The 20,726-nt window shown below is 34.9% G+C and overlaps 1 protein-coding gene across 12 annotated transcripts in view; it reads left to right on the forward strand.

Moving 5' to 3' along the window:
• The window catches only part of LOC123706659 (nucleolar protein 4), a 101,588-nt gene that overhangs the window by 44,400 nt on the left and 36,462 nt on the right, over positions 1 to 20,726 (forward strand). For 3 of the 12 annotated variants that reach the window (XM_045655949.1, XM_045655954.1, XM_045655955.1), the window contains exon 1: positions 20,128 to 20,293. The exons of 5 other annotated variants lie outside the window; for them this stretch is intronic. The gene's annotated coding sequence lies outside the window, so the exon portion shown is untranslated. Of the gene's footprint in view, positions 1 to 20,120; positions 20,294 to 20,726 lie in introns of those variants that run through there. 4 more of the 12 variants (XM_045655952.1, XM_045655948.1, XM_045655951.1 and 1 more) reach the window with 2 other exon arrangements.

The following is a 20,726-nucleotide window of genomic DNA, read 5'->3' on the forward strand; positions in this document are numbered from 1 at the left end:
AGTCGATGATAATAATGATTTGGCATCTGATACCAGCGTTATTGCTTCAACATATGTAATGCAACATAATTGTTCAATTGCAATAAATAAAGCGTTACAAAGGTATCTTTTATTTGACGAAATCAACAAAGTTATTAGACAATAGTGCAATTTCATTAAACCAGTATGATAGTACGGTCATAAACGCTACATTAATCACATAAAACGGGAATATCTACAAAAGTTTCGGACCTTGTGGGGAGGGTCAGTTAGGGTGTAGAGGGTTCCTGCGACCTCCGAAAGTGCCTCCAACCCGACTTGTAAGATTGATTGGGGCTCCTTCACTCCATTGCCGACCCCCTCGTTGGGATATTCGACCCTACCTCCCTTTTTTCTCGGATATGGATACGTGGAGCTGTGTCACCTAGATGTGCATTTTATTAAACTATTATTCCGTATTAAAAGTATTACTTGAATAGATTATATAGCTCCAGCTTTTCGTCTCAGACGTGACGCTTAACTCTTCAACATCTACACTCAATTCTTTTCAATCCCAAAACTTCCTGTTATAATAAAAATGAATTCAAATTCTCAGGCAGTTATAACTAGGTTACGCTCCTCCAATAGATGCTTTTTGGAAATTCCATCTCACAGCTCATCCTTCTTAGGCAATTGGCTACCTCCCTAACATCTTTTTTAAATTCTTTTGCATTGCATCGCACTTCAACTATAGTTTTTTTAGTTTATTTTTTTTTTGTATTATTTTTGATTAAGGTTTCTATAATTGTTTGTTCAAAATTGTGAATAAATAAATATATTTGCGACCAAACGCTAGAGTGTTGTCAGTTCCATTTGCTGTATATCTCCACCACCCATGAAGAGGGGCTGTTAATAACAGCGGACTATTTTAGTCCTCGGCCGCCACTTGCGGTCCGTGCGACTGCTTTGATGTCAGAGATTAGAAGTTTGTTTAGTTTGGCCACAGTATGTTACTGTTACGTTTTTATGGTAAAAATATGGGTACGTACGGCAGATCGTTTGGTAAATTTGATTGGTATTTTCAGCTAAATAACAACTAAATACAATACAAATTATAAGTGTTAATGAGTCTAGATGATAAGCGGATGAACCCGGCTATATACGATCTTTATGTGTGAATGTTTGGGCGATGAAAAATATCGACAGCTTAGACCCAAAAGACTGTGAAATATCTTTTTCTCTTTTGAGATTTTCTACGTCCAAAAAGAACATAAGCTAAAAAGTGTTTGAATTTACAATGAATAACGATCTTACAGTTTGGCTAGACATTTCGTTACAAAGGTATCGCTAATAATAGCCTCTCTTTAATCGGCAGATCATGTCTGAGCGTCGTGGTCAGCCACGAAGCCTCTAGAGCGAACTATCTGTTTCCACCGGTTTCTGATCAGCGTCTCTCTTATGACAGTGTATAATTTTGAAGACGATGATGATTCTTCCACTTGATCGGTCCATCTGGTTGGTGCATATATAGTAAAAAAAATATTTTTATTACCTATTTCACAAAGGCACATCAATTTTCATTCTGAATTTTTCCACTTACGATCAATTGTTACTTTAAACTATTATTTCGGGTTGACAAAGGACTGTTGTTACTTTAAAATTATTCCTGTTGTCGTGTGTATGTCCTGTTTATACTCGTACTAGGTACTAGGCTACTATGAAATCGAGACGGTTTCTTTAACACATAGCAGTGAAGTGGCTCATAATTAATTAATTTTAAATTTTGTTGGCTATCTATTACTTTCCCCTTTTTCTTACTCTCTCTCTTACTTATCGCCCGGCTTCCAAATACGTTCATTATTCCTACGAAAGAGATATTGATATAGAAAAAAATTATCAAGTGTGCTCGGATAGATACTTCAAGGACTCGATGCTACGATCGACACATAAAATATTAAGCGTAAAAAATCCAGGTTTCTTCTAAGATGGTAAAATATTTGTAAAGTAAAATGGAGCTTGTCCTAACCTTGAATTTGTATATGTATTGTTAATTATAAAGACTCCAATCAAAGGGAAGACATGGCCTTGAAATATAATCATATTCTGTCCCTCACGATGGTGACGAGGGGTCCTAGCGACCCCTCACTTGCAGGGTTGAAAATCGAATATTGCAATTCGATTATTTAGTTATAGTACGGATCTAGGTCTTATTTGACAAAAATCCTTTGACAAAAATTGATTTATTAATTACGGAATGGACTATAGCAGTTCTTCTGTAGGACCCAATCAACTACAGCAGAATATGACATATAGTGACTAACATAGCGATATGAATTACTTGATCTACAGAACTATGTTCTATTATAATCGACGGTAACATTGGTTTGGTTTTTCATAAACCACACTTGTTTAATCTTTTATTACATATACATATGGTTTACAGGGAAAGAGTCTTATTATTATTTAGCAACGTCTAAATTTTGAATGCTTCTATAAAAAGGCTTACAGGGGTGTAAACCCTCCCCGGTATCCAAACCGCCGTTACCAGGCGAGTATAGCATACTGAGAATTTTAACAGAATTAGCGAGACCCGCCGTCAGGGCGCCGCAGTAATTCACCCACCTCCTCGCTACGTATTAGCGCCTGGTAGGACCGACTGAGGTGTCTCGCACGCAACGGGGATTAACCAACCGAAAGTAATGCGGCGGGGGGTTGCTTTTTATTACGAAATAGAGCTGAAAGTACCTCCGATATTAGTTTAAGATCGTGGTAGTTGTTTCCTTCAAATTCCCTAAGATTTTTTTTTGGTATTCGAAAATCGAGAACAAAAGTTCTGGATTAAAAGTTAAATAAATCGGACTATTTTAAATGTCCGTTGTCCTATTTTAAATCGCATTTATAATAAAGCTGGGTCATCAGCTAGAAAAAACTGTTTATCATTGAAGTAAGAATCAATCAGGGCATAGTCGGGGCTAGGGAGAAAAACTATACGTAGGGTGACATCACGGAGGGTCAAGCGTGGCCATTATTCAACGACTTATAAAGCTTTTATTTAGATTTAAATACTATGCTTGATTTCTTAACAGTTTCAACGTGTTTGCCTAGTTTTTGTTTGAAACTCGAATCTAGGTTTACAGACAAATAAGTCTTATTTGAGCATTTAAAACACATTCACAATATTAAAACTAGTATTTATACAGCATTATTTTCATCCTTGACTGTAAAAAAATCCGTAGCTCTTTCGTAGCGATGCTACGATGGAAATAGGTCGAATTTTATTTAAAAACTAAACAAAATAATATAGGAAAATCTATGTCTAAATGTTTAATGAATATTATTTATTCTAGATTCAAAAAGAATGTTGATTTTTGTCAGCGTTTTTGATTGGACGTTTTATACGACCTTCAAATGTTTAAAGGGCGCGTGCGGCTTTTTCTGATACCAGGTCTTGTTAATTAATATAAAATTTTGACATCTACGGATTGAGAAGAATGTCAGTGCAGTTTTTTAAGTAAATACCTATATTATGCGTTACGTTGATAAAACCCTGTATCCCAGTTATTGTAAGATGGGACCATTACGGTCGGTCTTACCCCCGGGGGCCCTTGGTACGCAACCCCATATAATCTGCACTGACAGGGTCGCCGGCCGCGCCTTAATATAACTATACCCTTAACATGTTCCCCTGGTTAGTTGCTATGTTTTCTTGTGGAATGATGATACCCTGGTAACAATTTTTTATTATCAAACTTTGTGTGTGAAATCAATTTGCACGTTTTTATGTTACACAAGGGGGATATGGACCAAAAAGCTTAATGTCCGTTATAATTTTTTTAAACGATTTAGCAATCTATAAATTTTGAATTAATTTTTGTTACAGAACTCTTTCTCCGAATTCGTTTCGCTAATTACTTTCTAGGTTTAATATAGGAGAGCGTTTTTATTAAAACAACATATGGCAATGTATGTAACTTTACTGCAGAGACTCAGTTAATTTTTTCGTAGTTAAAAACTCTAGCATAAACCGGCATTTATTCTGAATTCTACAGCTGAATTGTGGAAAACATTCTCTAGCCACATTACTCGTGTAGCTATGTAGGGCGAAACTTTTTCTAGGGCTAGAAGGGTCTACTCTACACCCTTGGGCACGGTAGGTTACTATTAAATAATCATTTCGGGCCCGCTCTAGCCGCACCCGCTATTTACCCGACGTAAATTAGCGCTCTTCGTGTTGCATGCGACTCTGGTACTTATGTTGTGAGATTTATATTGTTTTTTTTTTGTTACATTTTTTTATTATTAAAAAATATATATTTTAAATATTTAATACATACACTACACTGAATATATATTGCTATAAAATAAATAAATATTATAACTACTTAGGCACTTAATATTATAAATGTTAATAGAGCAGTGTTGGCCTAATGGCGTTCGATTCCCGGCTGTGCATCAATGGATTTTCTTTCTATGTGCGCATTTAACATTCAACCGAAAGGTGAAGGAGAACCGGCTTGACTTAGACCCAAAACGACGTCGTCGTGTGACACAGGAGGCTGATCACCTACTTGCCTATTAGATGGACAAATGATCATAAAACAGATACAGGAATCACAGTCCCGACCTACAAAGTTTGTAGCGCCACTGTTTAATGTTTATCTTTATATATTATAATATTAGTTCTGTAATACTTATATATTTAAATCAGGTAAAGGTTACAATTTTAAAATATGGCTGTAGGTTTTGTCTTGTCTGTAAAAAACATTTTAAAACTTGTCGTTCGTATTTGTTGATAATATATTTTTTTATAAATATTACAATCGATTCGTTCAGGTAGTTCGCATTAGTTGGTTTAAACTATGATCAGACCCCCGTGACACAACTTTAATTTTCCAAATTCACCTGTCGTTTATGTAATTCGCCACCACATGTGCGCCCCCTAGCGGGAAGTAGGGTGGCGACGGTTACGAAAGGAAAGGGCGGGCTCGGCGCAATTTTTTTCTGATTTTCACCCTCCTACCCCGATAATACCGTAATGGTTGGAAGCTTCCTTTTCGGCGGATTTTTTGCGAGCAAAGATCGAGACGCTATTTTTTACACGGACATTCTCGTTTGTCGAATGAAAAATACGGTCCAATTGCGTCCGATTTCGGTACAGAAAAACTGAGTCACCGCCAGGGAATTCATACAACTTTGTCAGCTATGTTTAGGTGCTAGAAAATATATTTAAACTACATACATATAAAAAAATACTATTAGATTTCGTAATTTGTCTCATTTCGTCTAAACAAATTTTTAAAGAGTAAAATAATTCGACTTGAGCAAACATTTGAAATAAGCTTCATAACAGGAAAAATTTAAGGTTAATGTACGCGTCCTGTAGGCATTGACTGGAAACGCCTACTATCATTATATTGGATACATGCCGAAACGATTCGACAAGCCGAAATGGAGCACTAAACAATTGCATCTAAAAAGATTAACCATTTTTCTAAGCCATCCGACGTAGTGCATAAAAAACACGTGAAAAACGGAGAAAATCGGGGAAATGTATCCCCCTCAGGGATCCTTCGATGCCACCTACCAGGCGCGCAAGGGGGCATAGGAGGTCCGCTAAGATTAATACTGAGCGCCCGACCGCCCGACGCCGCAGCTTTCATTAAAAATACTGGGGACCTAGCTGCTAATAACTTCTATAGATAAGGGATACTTTTGACATTGAATTATATATATTCTTATACATTTCCATCTATGGATGGATATGTTTGGCCATCTTATAAATTCCAACATATGTATATAATTTGCTGTTATTCAAGAAACTAATTAATAATTTTAAACTAATTTACTTTGTGTTTTCGTTAAGATACCTTCTTAAAAGTCTACCTCTTTAAAATAGTCTATATATATTCCAATAACCACGTTTACCTAATATAATTTACAATAAAGTACAAGGATTAGCTTTAAAGGCCATTTTCGCACTTAATACATAAAATGTTGATTTAAAAAACGCGTAAAATATATTGCCGCCTCAAATCCCCGAAGCGCAAAGTTATTGCGTAAAATACGTCCTCACAAAAAGCGAACTTTTTATACAGTTTCTTGCTAGTTATCTGAAGCGGTTGACATGACAACCAAACTATAAATTCTTTTGCAGAAAAACATCTAAGGCAACTTAAGATTTTCTCGATTTCGATTAAATTAAATTTTTAAATTCTGAAGACAAGATTTTTTTACTTTTGTAATTAAGTAAGTACCTAAAAACGGGTGTGACCTTTTGCCAAAATCCCTCTTCTGCAACGGTTGCTCTGATCTTACTCATCTCAAAACATTGCAGACATGCTCAATTGGAAGATCAGGATTTCGAACTGGCCAATCTAAACTACGATTTCAAACTCCTTGCTTGTACGCTTCCAGGTTGCCAGAAGCCATTGTCGTCCATACAAATGGAATCTTCCTTAAGAGGTGAAGTAAATTTGTGTAATTCTTGCTTATATTTGTCCTCCAATCTGTTTTTGCGGCCCTAGTACATTTACATTGTCTACTTAGATATTTTAATTAATTTCAAGACCCGATTTGATATTTATATGTATATATATATATATTCATTATAAATAACCAATGTAATTTTAAATCGTTAAAAATAATCATATATATGTAATATGTATATCCATATATATATATATATGTGTATACATTCATTCTATTATAACAATTCATTCGACGTGTCCAACTTATAATGCTTGGAACATTAAATCAGATTCCATTTTGTGTTAGTTGAATTTAATACAAAACTGAATTGATTTTGTTCTAAACATATATGCTTAAAAAAACAGGAAAATGACGTCACACACACATAAGTTATTATTAGCAAATAGTAAAAACTTAATAGAATAATATAATATTTATATTCTGTCAAAAAAAGTATGACCATATTTCTGCGTTTCGCAAGCGGATAGGCTGGTTACACATTCGTCAGCGAGGTGATGCTCACGTTCTCCATCTCTATATCCTTGAAATCCCATCTCATAAATCCTCCTTTCTTGGCGAATCCTTTAAGGTCTTTGCAGTTAGACTATGGAATTCACTTCCCGTCCCTATTCGCTTAGCTCCTTCTCTATCTTCCTTTTAATTTCCTCTGTACAAACATTACCTGTCCACATCGTATATTAACTTTAGTACTAACAACTAACTGACGCGAGACTGATCTTAAACTTTTTAATTTTAATTTTTCATGTATCCTTTTTTTTAGTTTAAGTTTGTTTATATTTTTTGGTTCCTGTTTAGCTTTGTCTCAAACAACTATGTGTAATATGAATTTTGCACTTCTTGCCTACCTTATCCAATTTAATACATTTTTTTTCTTCTCACAGTGGTTGCCTGGAAGACATCGCTCGAAAGCGATAAATTCACCAGTTGCCGTCCTTTTAATTTAATTATGTTCATATTATTTACAACGATGTGTTACAAATACAAAACTAGTAGGCTTCATTGCGTGGGAGTTTTAAATATAGCGCGACAAAATATTTTTAATAAACTCCGCCGTTGAAAAATCTTCAACTAAAATCAATTTTTCGTCGCAATTGTAAAAAAAAAACATGTACTTACTCAACAAAAATCTCGCGTAATATAGTTTATAATCCGCCCAAAAATATTTATTTATCTACTTCTTAACAATTATTCTTATTTTTAATTTAATTAACATTTTTTTTCTTCATTGCTTACACTGCTAACTTTTACTATTATTATTTGTTTCTATTGAGTATTAATTAGATTCTTATTTGTTTTTTTGCGACTGAGGCGCAAACTAGCTGCTGTGGTCTCTGGCAGAATGACCAGCGCTGTGGAACAACTCAGCTCCTCACCATAATGCTGAGCCAGGGCCAATTACAACCACAGCACACACGCATTACACAATTAAAACTTTTTCTTAAAAAAAAATTTTTTATTCTTTTTTTATTTATTTTTTTGATTATTTTATGTGTTTCTGTGTGTGTTTTGTTAGTAATAAATGTTATGTCTATAAATAAATAAATAAAAAATAATTCTGTATTAACTGACCATGCATAACCTAGACACAAAGATGTTTCATTGCCATCCCAATTTTTTTTTGACAAATATGGTAACTTTTTAATTTTTTTCTTATGTTCGAAACAACGATAGTTACTGGTATTTTCTTAATCAAAATAGCCGTTTCTTAATTAATTACAGAGGCAAATTGATTACTTTCGTCGGGTAAGGAATAAAAAGCCGTGTACGGCGGGCGGGTGGGGGCGCCTTGCGAGTGGGTAATGTGAAAGCAGACACACGAACCCTGCTCTATGTACTGATTGCAAAAAAATACATCGAGAATCAATCGGATAGAAGATAAAAAAACGTTTATGAATGAAAATAAACAGTTTTTTATTGCTAAAATGCAACATTGGTTTCAATAAAGGCGATTAAAACAATAAGCAAAGGTATTTTGTGTCATTCCGGTACAGTTCATAAATGGTAAAAAATAGCCATTTAGTGGTCACGTAACGTTTTATGGGGGGGAGGGTCCAATAATTGCGTTATGCAATAATTGAACGTTACCTAATAAATAAGTCAGTCTAATTGCACCGTTTTATACCATATATCTAACCCTTTTCATCACAGAATGAACAGTCGTCGCGTAAGTACAATTTAGTAGAAAGTAAGTTATAAAAAAAATTATCAAAGTAGCAAATATTTAATTCGTTTAACCTATAGACAATAGCGATTTCACCTTTTTTGCAGTTAGTACCGTTAGACGGCCAGCTATGCCCGGCGTATAGCAGTTATTATTTACCGGCTTTATCATTTCGAAAATTTCATATTCCCTGTACTTGGACGCTTGAGGTTTAAAAGCGTAGGGGGTACTTTTTGCCTCTCGCACGACCAGGGGGTCAGAGGGTGTTAGCTGCTAAGAAATAATAAACCGCACTTGCTTAGAATTGCCGCATGTCGCTACGTTATGCCGCCTTAGTACTTATCATTTATACATTTTATTTTTCCACATGGAATTTTCCGGTGAAATTCGTTTTTCCATACGATTTCGGTTCAAGTTATGATTTGGCAATAACCCAAAATTCTTATTACATACCCACCTACCTAGTCCAGGTTACAGATAAAAAATAATTTTGTTTTTAAATTATTACCAAATATTTATTAATTCAAAATCATATAAATAAATAAAAATCTATTTGAAATTGCCAACGGCCCTAATCTGTGCCTTTAATCTGTTGCTTGCTCCAAAGATTTTAAAGACTCAATGGCGCCGTGTCGTTTAGAGCAGGCCATGTCCTCTAAAACTGACCATAATTTGAAATCTTAAGGGTTGAGGTCTGAGCTAGATTAGGGCCAGTCTTCAGCAGTCCAGAACGTTGGCTTGGGTAGTTCGTGCCTTGTGACTAGGTGCAGAATCCTGCTGTAAAGCCCACGGTATGTATATTTTTAAAAATTATGTGTTGCTGAGAGGTGTTCCAACATGATTCAAGACTATTTTGGCACTGTATAAACACTTTGTCTGAAGTTTTCACTCCTTTTTCACAAAAATGTAGTTTTGTGACTCCCTACACGCCCCACTAAACCATCACTGACGCAGGATGATGACCATGTTGTACCTTTCCGACCACTTGGGCAGCTTCTTTAGAACTGTGAGCATACACTTTATCATTTTGCTTGGTAATCTTCTTCAATCGTGATTTTTTTTTTCACTTCTTCTATATCGACGATAAGCACCGAGCTTCAGGTCTTGTTTTATAATACGCGACAGTCCTAGCGGGAATCTTCATTTCTCGCGACAGTATTTTGTGATTCCTAATGGGGTTTCGACGAATTCTGTCTTAACAGCCTTTGTAGTTCCAACAGCACGCGGCATGATCTTATCTGGTCTTCGACAGACGAAGTGTTATTGTATCTGTTGATAGTACACATGGCTGATACCAAGCTTTTGAAGTATCTGAAATATGAACGACGGCTCCATACCCACTTTGTGCAAGGCGATCAATAGTAACCGTGTTCCAAATTCAAAATAATTAAAAAGTTGCAAAAAAAAAGAAAAGTTTTTATGTAACCGTATTTATGGCCAGACTAGTTTATATGTCCCTCTTTTTATGTAACAAATATACTCACTCGTATTCAACCTATTATCGTTTTCAGTTGGATTTAACAAATACATTCATATATGACCCATTTGTTCGCAATGCCAGCAAGTTTTCCTGTACCTATCGTTATCTAGTTAGGGTCGACGAGGGTCCACCCGTCTACATTTCGCGTGCGGAGCCTGTATTCGTAACTATCTTAGGGCTCGGTTCGAAAGCTTGCGAATGTATTGGGTGTAACGCTTTTAGTTTTCCGAATCAGATTTATCGTATCTGTTTGCGTATCTGAATTAATAACAATCATATATACGACATCGAATATCTGTATGGAACCTAATAATTTTTTTTTTTCCAATGAAATATAGCTGTCGATTCGACACACACCTTATTGTCGACAATGGGAGTGAGGGATGGGTACCGTACTAGATCCAATTAGGGCGCTTATGATCTTAGTAAGGTTTTTCTTATATTTTTCCTTCATAATTATTTCTTGTAAGTTTTGAAATATACTGCCAGTTCTAGGTCAAATAAAATTTTAAGATTTGTAAAGCGAACTATCTAAGATATATATATATATATATATATATCTTAGATAGTTCGCTATCTAAGATATATATATATATATATATATCTTAGATAGTTCGCTTTGGTTTGGTTCCATATATGTCTAGAAAAAGTTATAGAAATCCCGTTGTTTATTTAATAAACCTAGGTAGATGATACCAGGATAGTATAACACAGTAAATAGTTACCAGGCTACCATATACAGTTAGGAGGCAGCAAACTTCTTTGTTTACGGCGGGTGGTTCCGGCCTAGGTACTTGCCCGGAGGGTCGGAGGGACCCATATTGAACATTTTGTATAAGTGTGGGCTTAGATCCCAAGGCAAATCCTTTTCAGACCCTTGGAAGGGACCGCTCTGAATTTGCGGATTTTTAAGGTAAAATATATTTCGGTAGTTTAGTGTTACATTTTTAATGGGTGATATTGAAAATCTTATAGAATTATTTTACACGTTATAACCAAATCTCCGTAATACTTATTCAATCCTAGTACTGCTTGTAGTAATATTATGTTATTTGCTTGACCGTGATATTAAATTGAATAAGTAAATAAATAAATATATATTATTTATGTAAACGTGTTTGTTACTGTTATACAATTCGTACTTAATAAAGTTATGTTGCTTTTGATAACAATTTTACATCCCCAAAGTCGACCAAAAGTACTCCTAAGTAAACAAAGATAGGGATTAGGGTCAGATTTGACCTCATACCCTGAACAGGATATAATAATATACAATTTAGAACTTTAAACTCAGCTGTTGGTGCGGCTTCATTCAGTATTTTAGATGACATTACCATTTTGATGAAAAAGAAATAAATGCCTTATGTAACAACAATAATTATGAAATTTAACTTTACAATTATTAGATAAGTGCGTGCAAAAGAATAAATTGAACGCAAATTAATTAGTTCTCTTTTCTTGACAATAGACAATATAAATGATAAAATAAAACGCAAACAATCAAAATAATAGAAATACTAAATTTGGTTTGGTTCCATATATGTCTAGAAAAAGTTATAACAACATTAATGTAGGTTCTTTTGACAGCTCTCCGGCCGTCGTTAGTGGCACTGGGCTGTATCTTCTCATAATCTCATAGTGGTGTGCTTATTTCATCGATATATCACGCACTTAAAATTATTTTTTGTTTAAAAATAACAATGGATGATAATCAACCAACATTTTACTTGATTTTTATAGAAAACATTAATTATTTCGATGTATGGTATGTTGCGATGTAATATATTAAGTAATTAAATTAGGTGCAATTGTCTATAAATACTTAATTACAAAGCAATTGATAGTATTATGTATCTACAAGTTTTGCTGAAAAATTGTAATGTATAGATTAGATAAGGAGACGGAGTCTTGTCCCAATTTAAGGATCACTCCACTATTGTTATTATTTCCATAGAGAAATGTATCGACACCATTTATCGACACTTACCCCGCCTACACATCACTAATTACAGAATACAGACGGGAACGGGTCGGGCCAAGGGTACTGAATTTTTTCCCCTCCCCTCCACCTCCCGCCGGAAAACTCCACACCCCCTTTTCCCTTCTTAACATTACCCTCGAAGGCACAAGACGCTTATATGGGTCCTGCTATATACTTTTTTGGGTACACTTAGGGTAGTCGGGTCTGACCTTTATATAAAAGTTTTGGGTGTTACGGGTCTACTACGGACTGATGGTCGGGATGAAGGGGATTTTTTGTAGTGATCCTGAGGTCTGGGAAATTACCAAGATATATGTACTAGGCTCTCATGAGATTTAAAGAGATTGTATGGCGATCGTGGTCAAGAGATTTATTTATTCCTGGTATGCAAAAATAATTATTATGAAATTAAAACAGAAATTAAAATATAAATGCAATTAAGAAGTTGAAGACTGTGAGTAAACTGAGACAACAATTTTTAGAACAAAAAAATTGCTTAAAATTATTTGACGGTATTATTTTTCATTAATTTAATAAGTAGCTAAACCCTACTAAGTTATCTAGGTTAGAAGATAGAGACTAAATTCGTCAAAGTAGTTGTCGTAGTGATACGAACTTTTAAAATATACGCTACATGTACATAAACTTCTCCCCACAAATATTACTTGGATATTATCGTTGTGCGTTGTGCTCGTCCCTTAAGTGCGGCTGTCACGCAGCAAAAGGCGAACAAAGTACTGTCTTCCCGCCTACACTAGCCAGCCAAAGTTTACGGTAACCTCCCCTGTTGCCCCCCTGGTACCCAAGCCACCCTGGTACCCGCCACCCTCGCTTTGAGGACGTCTTTGAGCGAAGTTAGCGGGAAAACCCCAAAATTCGGGCTTAGATGTCTTTGAGTTTTCCGTTTGCCGTGTTGAATTGGGCTGCTGCAAATCTTCTAGAATGTTAATGTGACAGACGGGAAGAAAAGCGTTCGAATTGTAGATAAATACAAACTTTTGTATTTCGATTTTGGATATTATGTTAGTTGTTGATACTAGGACAGTAGGACAATCAAACATAACAAATTAAGCAACGAATAGTAAAAATTGCGTAGGATTTTAATGCGCACACGTCTATATGTTTTCCAGAATAAAACTGTGAATATATTTACTTAACGATGTCATCGCATTGAATATTGTTTTATGAGTGACCATCAAATAATCTGTGCGAACTGGCCACAAGCCGGGCCTTATTTCTTTCTGTCCGAAGCACCACCCGCTCATAATACCCTGGTGAGGCGGGTATAAAGATACCCCCCACTTATCCTTTTGCTTTTATAGGGGGTGTGTAAAACCGAACCCCGGGATTAGGGGGAGCTGTAGTGTTAGCTAAGAGATGTATTAAACATTTGAAAGCGTTTTTTTTGAACGTGCAGTACAAATATTAAATAATTTTGGTTATAGGTTGGTAAATAGTTCCTCGGCGGATGTAAGTCACCCCCGTAGTACTTCTTCCTCACAACCAGCCCGTCTCTTGCCTTAATTTTCTTGCCATAATGTATCCATCATTATGAACTGCAAGAAGTCGTGTCGATCGAATCGATTCCGAGAAGGGAATCTCTTTCCTAGGGCCACCCTCGATGCTCTCGCTCGGTCTCGGGAAAAATGTCGCCTCAAGAAAGAGATGGCAAGCCGTCCGATTCAGGCAAGCGGTTCTTCTGACCTCTCACCTCTCTCGCCTCCTCCTCCTATTTTCTCCTGAATGAAAGATGTCGCATGTCCCTTAGACATGTGGCTGTATCCGACCGTGCACGACCTACGCTAGCATAGTCTTCGCGCATTGTGGCTCGTCCCATATCCATCGGCTACAGGCGCTCCAGTGCGTTCTTCTACGAGAGAAACGTCGATCTCCATCACGACCTGGAGCTCCCTATCATAGCCCAATGGGTGAAGTTAGCGTCCACACGTCACTTCGACAAAGGTGGAACATCTGAAATAAAAAAATCTTTATGTAATATAATATAAATGTAATATATTGATGTGTGACAGTAATTTCCGAGTGTCTTTTTTACACAGGAAAGAATTAGAGAAGTTTGTGTGTGTGAAAAAAATTAATACACAGACGCGGCGACAAAAAAACAAAGGATTTAGATGCGTTGTTAATTCCTAATTAGTATTAGTATTTAACATGATTGATGATAGCAATGTCTAGGAACTCGCTTATCTGAGGAACGCCGCCTTTACACAAAATGCCCGGGTTTAGCGCTAGACTGTTACGGTCGCATTATTCTACGGACGGTATCCGATGTGCTTATGGCCTTTTGGTACTTTAAAACAATGTATCGATAATTCTAGATTTCCCAGTTTGCATAACGAATATTTGTTAATCTAATCTTTATTTAACGAGTTTGCCAAATAAATAATACATGGTTATAATAAAACGAGGTACTGCTGTCATATGTAACCTAGGTAATAAAATAAATAAAGCAACATTTATATATAAATTATTCTTTAAGAAGTTTCATATATATATTGTAGTTGTGATTTATAATAATTTATTTCCTACCTGTGATAAAAATAAGATTTATTTGGCATATAAAAGGTTCATTAGAAAATCATAGCTGGCTAGGAAAACTCATTAGGAAAATTCTGTTATTTCATTCTGGGCAATAAGAATCATAATTACACGTAGGGTGGGTCCTGGGTCCTTTTTGATGGTCAAGTCGTGAAGCTGGTATTAATTTCTATTAACTACCAGAGCAGCATGTGTGTGTAGGAGTTCGTAGATCGAGTTATAATGTATCTGTTAGCTTTTGTATTGTCCAAGTATTATGAGCGGTTATTTTTTAAATTTACATATATATTTCCTTTTTTAACCTACATAGTAATAATAAAAAATATTTAAAAATTAATATAAAGAGGATTAAAATAAATTTAAAATGTTTCGTCCCTGTGGCAGTGTACCCCCGTACCCACTAGCTCTGGGGTCACTACTAGCTCCTATGCACTTAATCCCAAAACTCTCTACTCCAAAGGGAACAAAATCAAAGTTAGAGGAAACCTTCTTTAATTTTGCTGTTTATGTGTTCGGTTCGAGGGAGGTGAGACGGGGCTAATGTTGGACACAAGTAGCATCCCATACTAAAGTCCGTCCCATCTTCCAAGGGATCAATGACAATATGATGTTTATCAAGTGTTCAACTATTATAATGTTATAGAGCCCATTATTGATCATGTCCTTTGGGTCTATAGTCTTCGTAAAGGAAATTATAACTTACAAATTGTACCCTAAAAGTATTTAGGACCAACATACTAGCTCATTTACAAACCAAGGGAGGCCATATAACAACGATTTCCTCTGAACGGCGCGCCCGCGCTGCGCCTTTGCCGCTCCCTCTTCTAATTAACTGCCGTAGTGTTATGTCACCCTGGTAGGGGACCAGCGTAGGGGTGCTTTCTCCAAATTGAAAATGAATTGTTTACCCCTAAATTGGACTTTTTTATACCCGTCAAAATTAATAATTATAATGTAATAAAATATAAACCGGCGACGCACAAGCGGGCCTTCTGGCAATGTTAGTTTCATTGTTGGCGGTATCACTTAAAACCAGGAGCATAGCTCGTATTGCTTATAAAATATAAATCATGAACTGTCATCTGTCATACGTCAAAAATATATTTGGATTTTGACATCACGATTTGTCTCATAAGGCAATTTCATTATTTTCTTTTAATTTCTCAAATACAAGATTGAGATATTTAAAACACAGTTTTAATCAAACTTTAATCTATCATCATGATTAAGGTTCTAACGTTTCCACTAGCAATACATATTTATGCATGTTATGCATTGCAAAATAGAAAAAAATAATTTAAAATATTTTATATGCTTATTATATTTTTAGTAATTAGTCAATACAGTAATCAGGTCACGCTTACATAATAATATTAATTGCCTGACGTAATCTAAGTGCTATACCTACACACGTATTTGCACAGACTAGCAGATTTGGCAGTTAGATTTGTTGGGGACTATATACATACCTCCGCGGAGCGCCAAGCGCGAAACTCTTTCCTACTTGGATGTAAATGTTTTAGTATTTATAAGTAGTCAGCCATTTAATTCATACGAAACGACAGGTTGGTGGTCAGAAACGCCATACCAAAAGAGCTACACAATAAATATAGCATATAATTGTATCTTTAAGGCAAATAAAATATATTATTATTTAGTTAAATCATTATTTACTTGTCTATGTCTGTTTCACATGCGACTATGTGACATATGACTACACATTAATCTCCAAAATGATAAAATAGAGTAAAGACTCTTAGTTTCAAGTAGGCAGGCGCTAATTAAAGATTTAAGTTGGCGCCTTGTAGGTAGTACCCATAGAGCTGGTGCTTTCCTGCCTCGACGAATAAGTATCGCAGTGAGGAAATGTTGCCAGTGTTAAACGTACACTGCCACAGGGGCCAAAATTTTTAAATTTGTTTAATTTTCTTTTTATTATTACTCTGTAGATTTAGAAAATTGTAAATAATGTATATTTGATTGTTTTGTTTAGGTTTTATTAAAATAAATTTATGTCTAAACATTTATAGGAAGTGTTTGAGTATAGTTTAAAGCAATTGACGTGATTTTGAAATTTAGATGTCAGGAAATTTTAATTAATTTATATTGCTTATTAACTGTAATGTATACTGTACATTAGAATCTCGTCGAAATTACTGATTGTCGAACAATTTTTCCAGATTAATTTTCTTTTATTTAAAACTAAAACTGAAACGTGTGTGGAGCCCCTGACCTATTAAATTGCGTCATTATAAATTGATAGAATTCAATGAAATATAGACCCTAAGTCTAGATGTTAAGGTCAGAGTTACAGTTCAATCGAAGGGCACATCTTGTAAGCCCATAGTAATTATAGTAATCTATATTGGTTACGGATAGTGTAAGAAATTCGACTTTCCATGAATATTGTGTATTACTACTATCGTTGGCATTCGTTATATTCTGTGTATGTTTGACATCAAACTCAAAGTCAAATGTACAATTATGATCGTCAATAAAGAAATACATAATAATTGCTAAATGCTTCTAATTTTACATTTACTGCCAGTTCTCAAATCAAGGGCGTAGAACTGAAGAGAAGAACTGGCAATAAACTCTCCGCCACTCTTTTAAATTGCCAAGTTTTTTGTTTATCAAAATATTTGTAAGAAACAACCATTACACCATGTTCCACATGACATCTTTAGTAATAGTTTAAAAAAAATTGTGTCCTCTATCAGCAGTAGGCAGGGTGAATGAAATAGGAGCACGCACTTACATTCTCGTGGGAACAACACGCAAATACATAGTCGAAATAACTAACATATATTATAACCCCGGACAAGGGGCAGACATATTGTATTATATTCAATTTCTCTTATAAAATCCAATCTAATCCTAACTACTTGTTAAAAAACTTGTTTTGCCGGGTAACGAGTTATTTAAGCAATAGGGGGCAAACGGACAGGAGGTTCGTCTGATGTAAAGTGTTCATCATCATCATCATCATCATGGAGTGTCCATGATCGGCGGCATCATGTCAGATGGCTTACGACTGCATTGCCGGCCATGTAGGAATTGGTACGCTCTATTCATGAAGGACCCGAAGTCGAATTGCTTCGGAAACACTTCAGTGGGCAGCTGGTTAAACATAGTGGTGGTGCGAGACAGAAACTATTGAACAATATTAAACTTGACTCATCATCTACCTGTCGTCAAGTTGTAAGATAAATCGCCCATTTTTGTGTATTATCAGCAACTTGCAAAACTAGATGTGGATGTGTACTTGAAGTACATGGTATATTTGACACGTTGGCACATTATATGACTTGCTTATGTATCACACATATGTAAATGATCGTCGTAGAAAATTTATAAGAATCTTCGTATATTGTATGTTTGTTTTCGCTACTTATTTCCCAGTGTTTTTCAGTGTTGTCTAAAACATACCATAAATAAATTTATATCTAAGTCAGAAACAATTATTATATATATATATGTATATATAATAATTGTTTCTATGTTTTCTAACAATTATTATATATATATATGTATATATAATAATTGTTTCTATATACATAATTGTATCTATCGATATACTGGTAACTCTTGCCGACATTACCAGGGGAGCATCAGTCGTAAGGGATTCAATAAGTAATTAAGAAAGAGAAAATAAAGCGAGCCTCCTAAGACATATTTTTGTATTGGTTCTTAGATAATTCAAGATATCAAATTTTAGGCTTATTATATTTATAGACAGTTTATTAAATATGATATAAAAAAACATTTTTTTATAAGTTTTCGCCAACCTGGTCCAGCTTTTTATTGTTTATGGAAGCTGTCGGTATTGTTCTATGTTATACTGAAATGTTTTGTAGCAATAATATAGGCATTGTATTTGCTAAATAATTATTCAATGGCGCTTCTAAGTCGAGACAGCGCTAAGTTCGAGTCTCATGTGTCAAAAACGTTTTAGATTTTGACATACGAAAGTTGTTGTTTTCAGTGCAGACCACATTTGAAAATCGCGTCACCACTAACACTGCTGGTATATCCTTAATTATAATGATGCAGGTGATGTCACGGGTACCTATATACTTCATATAATTAATGCTTAATTGGGATAATCTATCAGAAGCTTATTTATTGCATGGTAATGACGAAATTGTACGCACACATGCGTAATTATGTACAACTGTACGCACACATTCACGCACTACATAACTGAAACAACATGGCCACCGAAAAATAGTTTCGATTTTTAGCATGGTTTGTTCTAGTTTTACCACCTATAAACTATTTAAGTGTCCTAACTAAATCTAGATAGATGTATGACAGAGTTTGACAGACAGTACATTTATAATTTGTACTGGGGTATCATAAACTAGCAGATACATTATACATTTACGTAAAGAATTACGAAGTATTAAACCTGAAAATAATATATAATATTAATTAATATTATATAATATTAATTAACGTTATACATAACTTCTTAATAAGTTTTGACATCAATTATAGAAGAAACACAATTAATCCTTTCGTGAAGCGTACGCAGGTGTGATCGCACTTAAACTGGCTTAAACTATATAAAATGTTGCCATAATAGTATATTTTTCATCGATTACGTGGCAATGTGCGTGTCGAATACCATTGATGCATTTCGGTATGGGGAGGTGGACAAGTACTAACGCACTTGCTAACGCTTCACGCATGCAGCGCTTCTGTACAGCGCAATGTGCTGTACGCTTAATTGTTTAAAAATGTTCTTTATCTATGAAAACTTTTTCAATTAAAACTAAAAAGAATTCGAAATTCAAATCGCGCAGCCTATGTTATTTAAAAGATTGCAAGTAGTTGCTTTGGGCAGGATCATTACTTGTATGTTTGTTTGAAAATAATAGCGTTTTATACAAATGTATAAATATTACTAGTTCATATAAAATAGTAAATATCTAACAACTGTAATAAATTCACAGCAAAAAATCTGTCTTTCGAGTAATCCATAATATGTTCGTTCGTTCCATATGTAAACAACAGCATTGCTATGAACCCCTACTGAATTTTTCAATTGTTGAAAAAATTATGTGTAAAAGAGCAGTAAAAATGTATCTGTCACGCCCAGCGGAGCAGAAAAAGATTTATTTGTGCGTAGCCACTAGCCAATTGTAGCCGAAATTTTCGTAGGCCGTAGCCCGTAGCACGCATTGTAAATCTGTAAAAGACAAAAGTACTTTCATATATTAATTACATTTAATTATTACCTATATTTGAAATTAATATTTAAAAATATAATTTTGTCTTTGATAAAAACTTCCTGTCACTTCGTACTATGGAACTCGAGAAAGATTGTCCATAAATAAAATTTGAAAATCGAATAAGTTTTTTTAGTTAGTCATTTGAATGCTGGCCAGCTTCAAGCGCTTTACGTAGCCTTATCAGTGCCTTTGTAAATCCAAGTCAGCGCATTTTCCACTTCAAGAGTCATCGCCGCGCGGCACACACTCGCAGTGTGCGTTTAGTTGTCCCAGTTGTCGGACGTATTTCGCGATCCCACAAAAATACTCGCGAAACTATCCGATCAAAAAACTACCAAAAATAAGTGTTAGAGGTTTGTTATTTAGTGCTACGATTGCGTTTTAATTTTAGTAAATAAGTATTTATAATTAGTGCATACATGGATTGATGAGTAAGTACTAACCTTGGCATTAGTGTGTGGTGACTGCAAAAAATTGCAATTAACCCATCGATGAAGCTAGGTTTCCTTTGTCATGTAATAAGGCATTGTTTTGTGAAATCGGCCTTGTTACTAACTCATCGAAGCTCACTTGGTGGTACATGAAGCACCACATGACTAACTTATACCTACTTAAAGTTATATGATCCTGGTAGATACCACTACTTAAAAAAGAATATAAAAGCGAGTCTTTTAAACAAATAAAATATAAAAGATAAATAAAATGTATTTTCTTAAAATGGAAAACACATATAAATATTAAATTTATATATTGTTAAGGCCAAAAACAGTCCATGAAAAGTTTACCGTATCTAACTTTTAATTTTGGAGTGCAGCGCGCAAGTAATCGAATTGTTTACGGTAAAATACTGATAACGGTTAGTAC

The sequence above is a fragment of the Pieris brassicae genome, chromosome 3 (assembly GCF_905147105.1).
Source record: "Pieris brassicae chromosome 3, ilPieBrab1.1, whole genome shotgun sequence".
In the NCBI taxonomy this organism is placed as follows: domain Eukaryota; kingdom Metazoa; phylum Arthropoda; class Insecta; order Lepidoptera; family Pieridae; genus Pieris; species Pieris brassicae.